Consider the following 16,764-nt stretch of genomic DNA (forward strand, 5'->3'; position numbering starts at 1 on the left):
TTGTTTACTATCACCACCACAGTAAAAACGCATTTTTGACAAGCTGAGGCAGGCTCGCACGCAACGGCGCCTGCAAACGAAACGGGCTACACAATCTAAACTATAAAAATAAAAACATGCATTGTCTTACCTTATACCTCTCCGTAAAATGAATATAAATCCAATCTTCAATTCCCACTCTATAGGCTATGCAAATTCAGTTCACGACAACGAAAGCAACAGATATGAGTTGTAGGCTAAATTTTATTTATTGGCTCATTTCAAGATCAAAGGCCGTAATAGGAGAACGAGCGACCTGAGCACTGGTAAGAGCATTTAGTCTCATTCGTTTTAATGGAGATTATTGTGTTTTTGAGCATCTGATTCTGAGCCTTTGGGCTACTTTCAGTTTCACTGGCGGCCGTTTGCGTCTTTTCTTGCATCTTCTTGTAGTCACCTCAGCACTCGCGCGCAGCACGTGGTGGGAGCGGTGGATCTGAGTGATCGGATTTAAATCCGCCTCGAAAGAATTTCGGAAGACATTTACTCCTGATCTCTTCACAGTATGATAGATATATGATCAGAGAAAACGAATGAAGTGAGCAGGTGTAAAAAGGCCATAACTCTTGCAGCTGCGCTGAAGGAACGGACTCTAAACACCAGTCAGAGCCAGTCGACGGTCGCGGTCTCATAGTTTATTTTAATTAATGAATAATGTCTATTCTTGTATTTGTATTTGCAATCTAGTCATGGCCAATAACATTAATGTTAATATTTATTCATCATCATACTGTTGAACTTGACAATATTCTCTCTCTTATTTCATAGGGAGCTTCAAAGACAATTTATCAGTAACAGAGTATTACCCTGTTTATCATTATCCACTTATGTTTGTTGGGTAAAAAATAAAACTAAATAAACTAAGTAAAAATTAATTGGTAACACTTTACAATAAGGTTCTTTAATTAACATTAGTTACATTAGTTAACATGAACTAATAATGAACTGCACTTATTAATCTTTGTTAATTTCAACATTTATTAAAGCATTATTAAAATCTTGCTAAAATGCACTGTGAACTAACATGAACAAACCATGAACAGCTCTATATTAACTAACATTAACAAAGAAGATTAACTAATGCTGAACAGCTGTTGTTCATGGTTAGTTCGTTAACTAATGCATTAATTAATGTCAACTAATACAACCTTATTGTAAAGTGTTACCAATTCATTTGATAACTTTCTCCCCCAAGGTTCTATAGATATCGTGATATATCGATATCGTGATTTTTTTTGGCCACAATAACAGTGGTGTTAAAAAACTGATATCGTGACAGCCCTAGTCGAGGGTCAGAGTTGGAAAAGTGTCCCTCTATCTTTAGCTTGTAGCAGTGCTTGGCCTTTTTGATCCCCCTCTTCAGGTTTGCTCTGGATGTGCTGTAGGCTTGTGCATCTCCTGATCTGAAGGCAGTATTGCGGGACTTCAGCAGGAGTCGCACTTCCTTGTTCATCCAAGGCTTCTGATTTGGGTATGTGGTGATCTGTTTCTGGGTTGTAACACTGTCAATGGTGGTATTGATATGATCCAATACAGAGGAGGTGTAGGAGTCAATGTCCGTATAAGCGCCACTGGTGGCTTGAGAAGCAAACACACTCCAGTCTGTGTGTAGAAACCTTTCCTGGAGTGTGGAATCTGCCCCCGCAGGCCACACCTTGATGGTCTTCACTGATGGCTTCACACGGTTGATGAGGGGTGCATATTTGGGGGTGAGGAACAAAGAAAGGTGATCTGACTGTCCCAGGTGGGGGAGGGGTGTCGCAACGTAAGCTCCAGCCATGTTTGTGTAAACATGGTCTAAGGTTTTGTTTCCTCTGGTGTGACAGGAAACATGCTGGTGAAACTTGGGTAGCACTGACTTTAAGTTTGAATGATTAAAGCCACACCTGCAACAATAAAAGCAGCTTCCGGGTGATCAGTCTGTTGTTTACTGATGGCTGCGTGAAGTTCTTTCATAGCAAGCTTGGCATCAGCATCCGGGGGAATATTGACTGCAGTTATAATGGTGGAAGTGAACTCCCGCGGTAGATAAAACGGTCCACATTTAACCATGAGAAACTCAAGGTTAGCTGAACAATGACTCCCAACAATAGCAGAGTTTGTGCACCAAGCTTTGTAAATGTAAATGCACAATCCACCCCCTCTGCTCTTCCCGGAGCCATCTAGTGTTCTATCAGCCCGGAGCGTGTGGCGTCCCGCTAGCTCAATAGCGGTGTCCGGTATTCGGCTGTTTAACCAGGTTTCCGTGAAGATAAGGACGTTACAGTTCAAAAGTTTCTTGGTGTGTGTGATGCTGAGTCGAATCTCCTCCATTTTGTTCACTAGAGACCGTACATTAGCAAGGAAATGCTGGGTAAAGAGAGCCGGTGTGGTGTTAGCCTTAGCTTAGTTCTTAGTCCTCCGTGCTTCCCCCGCCTTTGTTTACGATCTCGACGCCGCCTGCGAGCACATCCGCCCGGCCGGGTAGAGTGCATTGCCTCGGGTGTCCTAGCGATCTCAGGAAGGAGTCGAAGATTGTCCATAAAACTGTCGGAAATTCGCAAACCAATATCCAAAATCTCACAACGGGTGTATGATGTAAAGGCACAACTGTTCTGCATGAACAGACCCGAGATGAGCAAGAAAAATACAGCAAAATTGCAGAATCTGGAGAGACCACGAGCCTTGCGATGTACTCGCGCCGCCATCTTGGGTGAAGATGGCGGCAATCTAATGTCATTTAGACTGTATGTCTAATGCAATTTACTTGTTATTTATTTAGCTTGTTATCAGAAATAATCTACTCTAGAGGTGATTATTCTGGCTGCGTTTACACTTGGCATTAACATGCGATCACCGGGATCATCAATCAATCAGGACACGGCGAGTTTACATTTGTTCACATCAAGTGGTCACCATCTGGATAACTGATCGGATTTATGTTTCCCGCAAAATATTTAAATGTGCCTTTATCACGGAGTGCAAAACAACTTTCGCTTTGTCCTCTATTAATGGCAGTGCCCATAGAGCACAGGATTTTTTGTGGTGCATTCATATACAATCAATCTCAAATAGGGTACTTTATTCACAAGTTAAGTTTCCCATCATTAGTCTTATATTATGAAACAAAGAAACGTACTCCGATGCATTGCATGATTGAAGGCGAGCGCGCAAGCATTTATATAAGTTCATCTTCGGAACACAAGTTAAGATATTTTTCTTCTTCTCTACGGTCTTACGGGTTGGGGTCGACATGAGGGTGAGTAATTAATGTATGAATTTACATTTTTGGGTGAACTAACCCTTTAAGGGGCCTCTATATCGCAGACAAAAATGGGAGATTATTTATAATAAACATGCTGAAACAATAAAAACATGTAAATAAAGATAATGTTGCCCAATTTAAATGAAAGATGATTGCGCATAAGAAAGATAACGCAGCCTCTGTTGTTATTGATTCTTTGCGGACGTCTACTGGAAGTTACGTTTGGGCCACAAAAGCTTGCATGCGCAGTAACGTTTGTTTATGTTGTTGCCGTTGAAACCGTCTATATGGTTTCCACAAGAAGTCCATGAGAGGATTGTGGATTAGGACACTTGTAGTAATAATACCTATCGATATTTTGTGTCTACACCACTGATCTATATAGAGAACTGGATTGCACATGATGTCATAAAAAGTAAAGCCGCCGCACTGCCATGTTGGTATTCCCTAGGAAGCTCACGCATTCTATGAGGGCATAGGAATCACATGACAACCAGGAAACCTGACAGAGAACATGACAGTGAACATGATAAACTAAGAACATGAAATATGAACATAAAACTGTGACAGCAGTCCTTCTTCAATCTGTGGGATAGCTGTTTAAAACATTGATAAGCCCACAAGTAAAATGATTGATAGAGCTCTAACACAAATGGCATTATATGAAAATATCTGTTATACTAAACACCTACAGCTAAGGTGACTTAAATCTTATTGATTTCAGTTCTTTATATTATACTTGTAAAATAAAAATTGGCTTCACCTGTATTTGAAAAGTCAGCATTCCATCTGGTGTATTTTTCCACAGCAAGCTTTCTCGTATATTTGAGGTATTGAATTTCTGTACCGCATTTCAAAAATTCAGGTGAAACTCTAAATTTCCACCAACAGGTGCTTTTGGCATGGCCTCTAATATATAAACATAATTTTATTTTGGTGTTGAGTCATCTGAGAGAGAGGATGATGTAATGAAAAGGGGAGTGCGGAAAGAGAGACGGCGTAGAGAGTGCGAGGATTGCGGTGTCGCTCTGCTTCCATTTCTCTGCTCATTAAAAAGTTATTAGCCGTCAATATTTCAAGTCCATAAATCCAAAACATAAATTCCAGTTGAGTCCTCTGAGAGAGAGGATGATGTAATGAGAAGGGGAGTGCGAAAAGAGAGACGGAGTAGAGAGTGCGCAGGCGAGGATTCAGTTTCTCTGCTCAATAAAAAGTTATTAGCCGTCATTATTTCAAGTCCATCATCTTTTTTCAAATCAATCCACTGACAGCCATACCCCACACCTTACAATGCTAAACAACTTTGGGAAAATATCGAGGCTTTTACTTTAATCTGTATAGTCAAGTCAAGTCAACTTTATTTATATAGCGCTTTTTACAATGCCGATTGTTTCAAAGCAGCTTCACAGTGTTAAACAGAAAAATAATGCAACATAATTTGACTCTGCCGTACAGTCGCTCTAGAGTAAACGGTGATGTCATCAGCTCATTTCAATTATCATACAGTGACAATGTGGGCAGATCAGTAATTAAGTTTATATAGTTAATTTAGTTTAATAATTACAATTATTTGGATATTGAGTTGAAAATTTAGATTGAACATTTTGTGTCCCCAACTGACCAAGCCAAGCCAAAGGTGACCAAAACTCCATCAGGGGCATAATGGAGAACAAAAAAACACAAGCACATTCAGGGGGAGTCTAATTGACACAGTCTCTGCAGACACTTCAGTGTCATGTGTTGGTCATGTCTGGGCGCAGGTCCACCATCTGGTCTGGATACGGCCCGGATCCGGCTGACTGCAGCAAACCTCGGGATAAAACAGAGAGACTATCATTAGCGTAGATGCCATTCTCAGGGTTTTTCCTGGGTCAAAAATGGTCTTCGGTGGTGGCTGACAGACATGGTCATCCATACACACACACAAACACACACACACACACGGTAAAAAAAAAAACCCTACCCACTTGATCTGCAAGCGCAATACTGACAATAAATTTGAAATAAATTCAAAGAAAGTTTGTAACTTTTGCTTATTAGGGCCCAAGCCCTGAAAGGGCGCAGAGCCCTATTGTTCTTCCTCAGATTATTCTTTGTTTTTTATTTTTTATTTTATTTTTTCGACTTCTCGGGTACTTTTAGGGCACTTAACATGCTCGAAAACTCTTGAAACTTCGCACGGGCGTCGGAATGCGCGGCCATCAGAGCCGGGCTGAAGTTGGTACCCGGGCGTGGCAGGGGGGCTCGACAGCGCCCCCTAAAGTGGGGTCTGAAAACTTGGTCCATATATCAAACACACTTGCACGTACATGTATGAAACTCGGTACACATATAGATCTCATCGGGCCGAACAACTTTCGTGCTCTAAGTTATGCGTCAGCCCTACAGGGAGTGAGCTATTATGGGTTGTTCGGAAAACGCATGCTCTGGAATTTAATATACTCCTCCGAGGCCATTGTTTCGATCATTGCCAAACTCGGTCAGCATGAAGAGAACATATCCAGGATGCTAAATTGCGAGCGGATTTTTGATATCTCAAATGGTTTGGCCGTGGCGAAGCAACGAATTTATGGCGAGAAAAGGGAAACAGGAAGTGTGTTATAACTTGTGCAAACATTGACTGATTTGGATGAAACTTCAGCTGTGTGTTTGTTGTAAGAAGCCGATCACATGGATATGACTTTTGTGAGTCAAAGTTATAGCGCCACCAACTGGCAGCAGGAAGTGTGTCACTTTCAAAAATGCTTTGAATCACCATCTTATTTTCACCCCATTTATTTCAAACTTCATCAGTATAATGTGAAAACATGACAGATAGAGACGTATGAAATGGATTCCTGAAATTTCAAATACTGTTGCCATGGCAACGTGTCAAAGTTTGATAATCTTTTGGCTGTTCTGAGGCTCTTAGCATGCTTGAAATTGCTTGAAACTGCTTGAAACTCAACACACACATCAGAGATGTCAGTCAGTACACATGGACAAAGCCTCAGAAACGGGCGGGGATGAGGGCCTCTCTAGCGCCACCTTTTGACAAAAGTGGGGGGGTTAGTTTTATCTTCAGTCACCAAACTCGGTACATATATTGTTCTCTTCGAGCCGGACAACTTTCTAATTTACAGTCATTAGCTCCGACCAACAGGAAGTCAGATATTTTGGTTTGAAGGTGAATATTTATGTAATTCAGGGTCTTGAGTTTTTACGTTCTCCTCGTAGGCGATTTATTCAATCTCCACCAAACTCGGTCAACATGAAACAAAGATACGGAAGATGCTAAAATGCGAACGAATATTGGATATTTCAAATAATGTTGCCATGGCGAGGGATTAAATAAGGACAAAAAAAGGGGAACAGAAATTGTCTCATATCTTGTAAAATAATATTTTGATTTAAATTAAATTAAGATCGTATGTTTGGTAATTGAACTTGGATTAATTTAAAAGGACTATACTATTTTTCAGATCAATATATTTATTTATTTTAAATATTTTTTTAAATAATCAATTCTGTCTGTCTGTGCTGCTCTCCCCTCAATGAACACAAGATGGCAGCATTGTATTAGTTTTGAAGCAGGATAAAAAAAAAATCCATCTCTCTTTCTCTCTAAGGGGTTTGTCTCTGTGTGTGTGTGTGTGTGTGTGTGTGTGTGTGTGTGTGTGTGTGTGTGTGTGTGTGTGTGTGTGTGTGTGTGTGTGTGTGTGTGTGTGTGTGTGGGCATGTTTTCGTGAAATATCAGGACACAAATGTGTATAATGACATGGGTATGACATAGGTATTACAAAAAGAGGGTGAAATATGAGGACGTTCCCCATGTCCTCACTTTTCAAAATGCTTATAAATCATACAGAACAAGTTTTTTTTCACAGAAAGTGAACTGCACAGTCTCCTGTGAGGGCTAGGTTTAGGGGCAGGGGCAGTGTAAGGGGATAGAAAATACGGTTTGTACTGTATAAAAACCATTACGCCTATGGAATGTCCTCACATTTCACAAAAACAAACGTGTGTGTGTGTGTGTGTGTGTGTGTGTGTGTGTGTGTGTGTGTGTGTGTGTGTGTGTGTGTGTGTGTGTGTGGTGGTGTGTGTGTGTGTGTGTGTGTGTGTGTGTGTGTGTGTAGGCCCGTCGCGACAAGGCAGGCAAACCAAGCAATTGCTTGGGGCCCCGAGCTGGCCTGGGGCCCCAAGACAGCGACAGGTTAAGAATAAAATGAAACGACAAACTGTGTGAGCGCCCCATTGATAGTCAATGCAGTAAAGTGCAATGACACTGTTATCGGGATCCCCCTTAAAGGGCCCCTCTCAGAAGTCGCTGACAGCAGCCAGCCAACCACGCGATCTCTGCAGCCGGCAAAATGAGACACGACCAACTGCAGAACCGCAGAACCATATACGTCACTCACAACAGTCTGAGAGCAACAGCACCACGCCACAGTGACGTCACTCACAACCGTCTGAGAGCAACAGCACCACACCACGGTCTCATGCCGGAAGTGGGCGGAGCTGATTTATCTTCGTATACATTGCTCAATGCTCATGGAGCAATCATACATTGGAGCGTTTCAAACCATGTTAATAATGTCAAGTATTTTATTAATACGTTCTAATTGTAGAGATAGATAGATAGATAGATAGATAGATAGATAGATAGATAGATAGATAGATAGATAGATAGATAGATAGATAGATAGATAGATAGATAGACTCACTTTTCATTAATAGTACATAGTTAAATCATAAAAATACACACATTACACATTGAATATATATATAACGCAAGTTATATATGTAATGTAAATTAATATATATATATAAAATGTAAGTATATATATATATATATATATATATATATATATATATATATATATATATATATATATATATATATATATATATATATATATAACCCCATTGCAACGTTTTGTTAAGGATTTTTAAAGTAAAAAGTTTCTATTTATATTATGTCTTTAAAGATTATATTAGATCAATTGAACATAAAGCTTAAAACACTAAAAATGAAAACAAAGATTGAGCATTTGAACATTTATTTATATGACAAAATATTTTTTACTCAAGCATTTCAGAATGAACCTTTTTTCATAGTACATAATACACATTACACAATTCTACACTGGAATGCATAATTCAAGCAGATTCAGATTAATCAAATCCTAAAACAACACACAAATTATTTACTTCCCCAAAGGCATCATATACTAGCTGGGGTTTGCTTTAAAAAAATACACAATCAGACCAAAGAGAATATATTGAACTAGGTTCAAAGTTATTGCACAGCAGGTACATGACAAATTAAATCAAATGAAATCTCCATAAATATACAATTAATTCTGAGACTCCTTTAGTCCAAACACTTAAAAAATACTAAAGGCTCTTTGGCAAGTTGTTGGTCAACCATTTCAGCCTGTGAAAGTTGAAGGGCTTTTTCCTGGTCTTCCTCTTTCAATTTCAGAAAGCACGGCTCCTCCACTAAACCTCTGAAAACGTTTGGTAGTTCACCTGCAGTGCAGAGGTCTTCTGTCATCCGTGGCTCCTTCATGAGAGAAGGGTACAAAAAATGGGATGAAATGTTGGAAGTTTTTTAACAATCTCGTGTGTTGAAGGATGTAGCATGTATAATAGTTTGTAAAAAAGTTTTGAAATTCAATTTTCCTCATGTCTATATTTGTGACAAATCATACCCTGTCACAAATCAAATTAATTAACCATTTTCAGTTCAAAATGTATACAGAAATCAAAGGCAAGCTTTCACACTGTGCTTATCGTCGTTCTAAACACACTTTTAACCCTGGGTAAAGTAACATTTCACACTTTTATATTTACGTGCTTTGGACAGTCACTGAAACACTGTGCATTCTATATAAATAATAAATTCACCGTTGGAGAGGAAAAACGTCAAATGCTGACAGAAAACGCAACAATTGCAGTGAAGAAGAGACCATTTTAATTATTTTATAGTCTGAAATGTCCATTCAGGATAAACTTGTAATACGAGGACATGCAAAGCTTGAGCATTTATGTAAAAATATTGTGTGTAGTGTTCGTCCAATCAGTGACACTGCAAATAAGGATGTTATCCTATGGCTTAGTACAGTACAGTGTGGAACGGCAGTGTATGAATACCCAGGATTAATTGTTCATCTCAGGTAAATGATGATCAGTGTGAAACAAGATAACCCAGGATTCTGTATACCCGGAGTTTACTATTTCAAGTGTGAAAAGCCCTCATGTTTTTCATCCTAATGAAGAGAAGCTCTTATTTTTAAAAAAATGTCTTACTATTAACATGAATATCCCACAGTCAATAGAGCCGACCAACTGTTGTGGAACAGTCTAAAACAATAGAACATTATTAAGTTATTCCTGGAAAAGATGTGACAGATATAACAACACACTATCTGTATAAGTAGCTTATGTCTTTATGAGAGCCTTTTAAAACTAACCTTGTTTTTGATCAGCTTCCATTGTCCTGTGCTGGGGTGAGTCTGCTTGTCAATTTACTGCAACATAATCAAACAGAAATATTATATATAATGTAACCATAAAAATTGTACAAGAGAGACAAGTTTCATTGTTCTCAAGCAAAAATGACCACTTACTGCAAATTCAGAATATAAAAGAAACTTTCAGAACGTCATCTAAATGAACAATATCTATATTTGGCAATTCATATCACATGTTTGGTTGTGTATTTGATTTGATTTTAATAGGACATATTCAGACACATGAAATATTGTCTGTATTTTGTTAGCTTAAGCACATTGTGCTTATATATAAATATATCTACTTGAAACTTTGAAGATGAGATGACATTTTTGACCAAATCATGCAGAAAACCAACTAATTCTAAAGGGATAACAAATAAATACTATTTCTTGCCACTCAAAACATTCATACCTTCATGGACAGCTGCTTTTTGAAGTGAATTTGAAGGTGTGCATTCAACTAGTGCCATCTGGTCAGTTTAAAAACACTGGGCAGTGAAAACTGTTGCAGAATGTCTTGCATTGATGAAAATGAAGTAAAGCTGAGCCTCTCCAAATCGTAATGTGCCTCTATAAATTCGAAAAAAATCCACATAAAACACATTGGTCAGTATCAGAAAAGGTAATTAAATAAAAAATACAGCGCCAACAACAAAGTAAAATCACAAACAATAAATATGTAACTTAAAGCAAGACCATATCAACAGATGCGAGAGACATCGTAAAGCTCGTTTAAAAAAAGATTAGAGCCACGTGCTGTATAAAGTGTTAATACAACAACTATGGATCAAATACACAACACAAATAAACTTGATAGATTAAAACCACAACACAAAAACAACTGTTTACCGTATTCTCTTTTTCCGCCATGCCGATTGTTTAGTTTTCGTTAACTCCGCCCACTTCCGGTCCTCAGACTGTTGTGAGTGACGTCACTGTGGCGTGGCGCTGTTGCTCTCAGACTGTTGTGAGTGACGTATATGGGTTCTGCGGTTCTGCAGTTGGTTATTATTGGGCAAAATACAAAATCTTCGGATTTTAAGCGGAATTTTATGCTTCAGGAAGCCAGAAAAGAAAAAAGAGAAAGGAAGAGGAGGATAAGAAAAAACAAGATAGTGGTATGTGATAAATTACACTGGATAAAATAGCTCTACTTGTCTTGTACAAAAAAAGTGTAAGTTTGCAGCAGGTAGGCTAGCAAAAATATGTTTATGTTAGCTATAGTTACCTGCCTGACGGCAAATGCTGCTTGTAACGAACAGTTAGTGCAACTTTTTTTTCGAACAGACGGAATGACATGAGATTGCTATAGCTTTGTAATAGGTTTTGATGAAAGTGGCATAGCATGCTATACTAACTATTATTTATGCTATGTATAAATAACCTGGAATAGTTAATATAGCATGCTATATTAACAATTATTATAAACATTATTTAACCAGAAAGAGGCAGAGGAACATGATTTTTTTCATAGCTTATCTTAACGTGCTAGTGTCGGGATATATACGGTAGTGACAGTTTATGCAAATATGACATTATTTTTATGAGTTACCAATAGATCTTGAACAATTACTTTATTCTGTGGCAATTTTTACACTATTACATTTTGAAGTACAGTATCAGGACAACCCACATGTTTGACTGGTACTGTTTACATGTTTTACTGGTACTGCCCACGTTTTACTGGTACTGTTTATTAACTATTTAACAAGGTATTATAGTCATCGGTTGCAACTTTATAATAACCATCCAGATAATGTTTATAGACAGTTTACAAAACAACTAGTAACCCTTAAGTATTCCCAAAGTGTTAGGAATATCTGGTCCGTCTATCTATGTAAAAGTAATGTTTATAGATGTTTAAAAAATGGTTACTTAAAGGTTTAAAAAAAAAATTTAATGATACAGTGGTGTTTTTTGCAAATGTTTTCAAATTTTATGCACAGTATATGCAACAACAGTATTTGCACTGTAAACCTTTTTATTAATATAAAGTGTGGGTGAACTTAAACTGTATGGCTATGCTGCGGTATGCTGTGTGTGTGTGTGTGTGTGTGTGTGTGTGTGTGTGTGTGTGTGTGTGTGTGTGTCAGCAGGGGCGCAGCTAAGGGGGGGAAAGTTAGGACGATTCTAAGGGCCCACACACTTTTGGGGCCCCCTGAGATGATCTTGGATAGCTAGATTGTTGTGGTAGAGGGCCCAACATCAAATTCTTTCATAGGGCCCAAAATTGCTAGCGGCGCCCCTGTGTGTCAGTGTCCTATCTGTGTGGATGCGTCTCATGTCAGCTAATCAAGGGACACTGACACACACACACACACACACGCACACACACTCGACGCATAGATAGACTCGCGTCAGTTTCCTGCTCACATCGAGTTCTCTTTTGCTCTTGAACAAACAATAACACAGAGGATTGTGAGTATTCTCATATTCGAGTCTTAAATTAGTTAAATAACGTCTTAAATGAACTTTAAAGAGTTGTGAGGAAATGAGATGCGCGGGACAGCGCGTGAGATCCGCGGCTGTTCTTAAAGTGACAGGAGCACTGATGATGCCTGTCATTAATGTTCATCAAAGAACAACGGGAACAGAGAAAATTGTAGCTTTAATGATGATTCATCTATATTTCATTTATTATTTATGCAGTTAAGGAAGGTTTGATAACTATTACATTTCTGTATAACAGGGAAGGCCATGGGTAAATATAACATTTATTATTTTGGTGATTTAGGTAAAATGGTTTAAAAAAACACAGCAGAACCACAGCGCATCTGATATGACTGGCATAACGCTGGCGAAGTTAGGGACCGTCTGCAAAGTTACATACAACATTGAAACGTGTATAACGTTACCAAACTTCACTAGCATTTAAAGAGAATGACAGTCATAAAACTGACTGTAAAGTGTTCATCTAGGTGTCAGGTATGATGCACACATTTTGATATTTAATAAAATAAACTGTCAAATCATATGGAAATATGGATATGCATTATTTCACTTGGATACTGTTTGGGCTCTAACACAAAATATGCTAGATTTAAATGCTTTCCTGTAGCTCAAACAGTAGAGCATGGCGCTAGCAACGCCAAGGTCATGGGTTCGATTCCCAGGGAAAGCAAGAATTGACAAAATGTAAAATGTGTACCTTGAATGCAATGTAAGTCGCTTTGGATAAAAGCGTCTGCCAAATGCATAAATGTAAATGTAAATGTAAATGTAAATGCATCATAGCTGAACACTGATGAGAATATTTCTTGAGAATATATTTACAGAGATAATATTAGAGATTATATTTACGACAAATTATTATTATTTATGCGTTATGCGTTGCTATTGACGACGGCCATTAAGTAAAGAAATCCCACAGAATCTAGCTTAAAAAAGTGCTTAGAGCTGCTTTAGTTATTTGTTGTTTGTTTAATTTCAAATATAAAACTTGTTGAAATGTTTTAAGTGTGTGCATCTGTTCTTTTTGAACACTTTCATCTTGTTTGAACAAAACCGTGATAATATTGATAACCGTGATAATTTGGGTCACTATAATCGTGATGTTAAATTTCCATACCGTTTCATCCCTACTTTAGTGTGAATAAGTAAAAAAGAACTACAAACACCTTGAATTAAATACTGGCCTTCTGGACTTACAAAATTTTGAGCAGGAAAATATAACTTTTATCTATTTTATCCTATGATATTAAAATTAATCTAAATTTAAATTACATCATGGGTGTGGCTTGTGGTGATAGTGGCACCAGTTGCTGCGGTAAATGTGGCACATTCGAGCGATTCTAAAATATTCTCCTGTTTAAATGCATATTGCCTGCCGTGCACAGTTAAGCTGATGCCACCGGCGTGGCGGTGCCACCGGCTTGGGCCCGTCATCGCTGCTCGCAGCTTTAATCTTATTTTGATACCTTGATGTTTGTTTTTGTTCCTCATTTTTACACTATTTACTGATAATTGTTTTGGTAATCATATCAATATTAAAAAATAGTATTAAAAAAATGAACAAATAGCCTAATTTTCTGCCATATACAATTTTCTGCCATATACAATCAGCTAGTTAACAACAAATTTGTTCTGGGTTCACCTCACTCCAGTCTAAACTAAATGATTTTAGGCTATTTATTTTACTACACATTGTCCACATAAAAAAGCTGAAAGACTGTTGATAATTAAAAATAATTCTTACTATCCACTCTTGCTAAAGTGGGTAAGCACACTTGTGTTCTCATTTCAGGTGTTGTTCTGAGTAAATGATTAAACTGATTCGTGAGTTCAGTGTTGGGGTGCATTCCATTCGACAGGGTCCCTACGCACTGTTCACTGCTCCCTACTCCCTGAGCACGAAGTGGACTTCGCTGACAATAATCGCTCATTTGGAACGCCCTGCAACGTCATCAAAGAAAGGCAACGACGGGTGCAGATTACGATATAACATAAATTAATATTGTAATTTACTTTACTTTCGAAAACCATATAATAAGCATATACAGTTACAAAACACACAGTATAGGCTATCTAAAACATATAATCAAAACATTGTCCATTAGTTTTATTAGTTTACTTATAACCTGTATTGACTATGAACAGATTTGAAGCTGCACCTGTCGTTCAATATGAAAATACTTTGATTTGGTTAACTATAGGCTATTCTTAATGGTCTTTAGCGGTCTCATCTCGTGCGCTTTCTTTCCCAAGTGCAGCTGCACAGTAAACATTCCTGAGGTAAATAAAGTAAAATATAAAACATGACAGCCCTCAGGTGCTTCTCAACACTTTTAATTTGTTTACATATTCATCAAATATAATATACAAATGTAACAGTTATTGCCATAACCATTCATAAATACTCTAGTTTGTATAATAACTATGAATATTCAAATGCATATGTAAACTCCTTAATCGCAGAGCTGTTTAAAAACTCTTCCAACCAATGGCTCTGCACCATCATTAGTTCAGACAGGTGATGCACGCGACGCGCAAAGACATTTGGGTGATTTTCACTCTACTTCCTGTGAAGTGATGTATCGATGTTCCCTTCTTCCCTGCGCCGTTCGCAGTATCCTTCGGACTGAACATGTTCGCTCCCTTTGGATTGGAATCTCACTTAAGATGGCAGAATACCCTCTGAAGTCCACTTCGCAGTCCACTTACGGTCGAATGGAACGCACCCTTGGACAGATCAGTTCTAACCAGTCGTTAAAATGATTCGGTTCTCATTAGGTGGCGAATCGGACATTAGCAGACGCGTTGTGTGTGTTAATCCCATCTTTAGAACATTGCGAAAGATTTGTCAACACACAGAAAACACTTCATAACCGGATAGGATTTGTTTCCTGTTTATTGAAAGTATGCTTTATGTCAGCTGGTCAGAGAATCAGTCAATGTTTTTTGAGCGCATTTCACACCCAGCGGTAATTAAAGGAAGACGTCTGATAGCGCCACGTGCAACATGGATTCGGTCTTCCGACCTTTTGATTTTGATTAACGTAATATGTGAAACATTAGAAAGCTAAGAATGCTTATTTTGAAGACAGAGAGCGTGTGAGCGGGGGAGGAGCTCTGGTCGTTCTCTCTGTCACCCAGTTAACTCAAGTGCAGCAGTCATCTATTCTACATCAATCATAAATCACAATAACTCATCAAATAAGGCTTTGGCGGGACAAAATTTTGTTTTGGCGGCCGCAAAAAAAATTTAAATGTAGGAAAAACCCTGCATTCTTCTGATGATCTAAAAAGTACATCAGGTGTTATTGGAAATGTTCCCGGTTCCGGCTGACCTAGTTCATATAGCCTTATTTAATTGATTTGAATACTATAAATTAAAAGTGTTTTATGTGTATGCCATAGTAAAGAGATGTGCTTTTAGTTTAGATTTAAACTGACAGAGTGTGTCTGCTTCCCGAACAATGCTAGGAAGACTAGTATATCCTAATTGATGTATAAATATCTTACCCTCATGCTCTTATGTTCTTTTTCTATATCTTCACCTTAATTTTTAACCATATATTGGTCATTCTTTTCTAGCCTTTATATTCTGATTACATTGAACATATTATTGATACATTTTGTGCTGTATTACAAAGTTGTATATTATAAACATGTCATCTCTGTGTCTTTTCCATTAATAAAAGAAAAGAAAACTGACGTTAGAAACTGCAGTTTTTAGTCTCCTTGTTAGTACGCTCCTTATTCAGTTTTCCACCCCAATCATCTACTAAAAGGAAAATAAATCAGAGAGGACACAATCACAATTTATTTTGCACTATTTGTAACATATTGCAAAATGTAAATTTTTGATTGTTGCATATTTTTTGTTTGTTGAGTCTGTGGCCATAAAAAGGTTTAAATATATTGACAAATTTTTATTATTTTTGCTCTTTAGGAAAATTGCAACAAACAAAAATGGGTCTGTCATTGAAAAAATTGCCCAACCCTGTAAATGGTTTCTGCACACAGAACAGAATCTCACATATTAGATGTGGTTCAAACTCTTTCTTTGGTAATTAAATTTAGTACATTAATGACCAACACACGTTTAAATATGTATTTCAACAAGAATTCAACTTATATGTAGTTTTATTGTTTGGATATGAAGATCTGTGACTTGAGCATGGGAGCAGGACTTTTATTTTGGACTATGGAGTGGTGTTGTGACGTCATAAGGCTGCGCCGCGCTCTGTTGTGATTCTGCTGAAGAAAGGTTTGTGTTTTAAGTTTTTAAAGTGTTTAAATCAATACAAACGGTTCAGGAAATGTTATCGTTTTAACAAGAACCGTTAAATGACTGTTTGGTTATTGAACTTAACATTATAATGCGTTATCTAACATTAATGGGTGTTGTTTTGTGAAAGTAAAGCCCAATCCATACACGATTAACAGAAAAGATGCGTCTCATTTCTATCGCGAATCAGTTTATCATAAACATGAACAGGGGTACTGAATCTCAGTACTTAATTAAAAGTACAAATACTCAAG

At 37.7% G+C, this 16,764-nt stretch overlaps 1 long non-coding RNA gene across 1 annotated transcript; it reads right to left on the reverse strand.

Moving 5' to 3' along the window:
- Positions 1–8,307: 8,307 nt before the first annotated feature.
- On the reverse strand, positions 8,308–10,692 carry LOC307122477. Its single transcript, XR_013816050.1, has 5 exons — positions 10,630–10,692; positions 10,193–10,350; positions 9,739–9,795; positions 9,575–9,628; positions 8,308–8,828 (listed from the first exon to the last, which is right to left on the reverse strand). It is a non-coding gene; the product is annotated as an uncharacterized lncRNA (long non-coding RNA).
- Positions 10,693–16,764: the final 6,072 nt, after the last annotated feature.

This window comes from Gobio gobio (genome assembly GCF_949357685.1).
Source record: "Gobio gobio genome assembly, contig: scaffold_143, whole genome shotgun sequence".
NCBI classification, from domain to species: Eukaryota; Metazoa; Chordata; class Actinopteri; order Cypriniformes; family Gobionidae; genus Gobio; species Gobio gobio.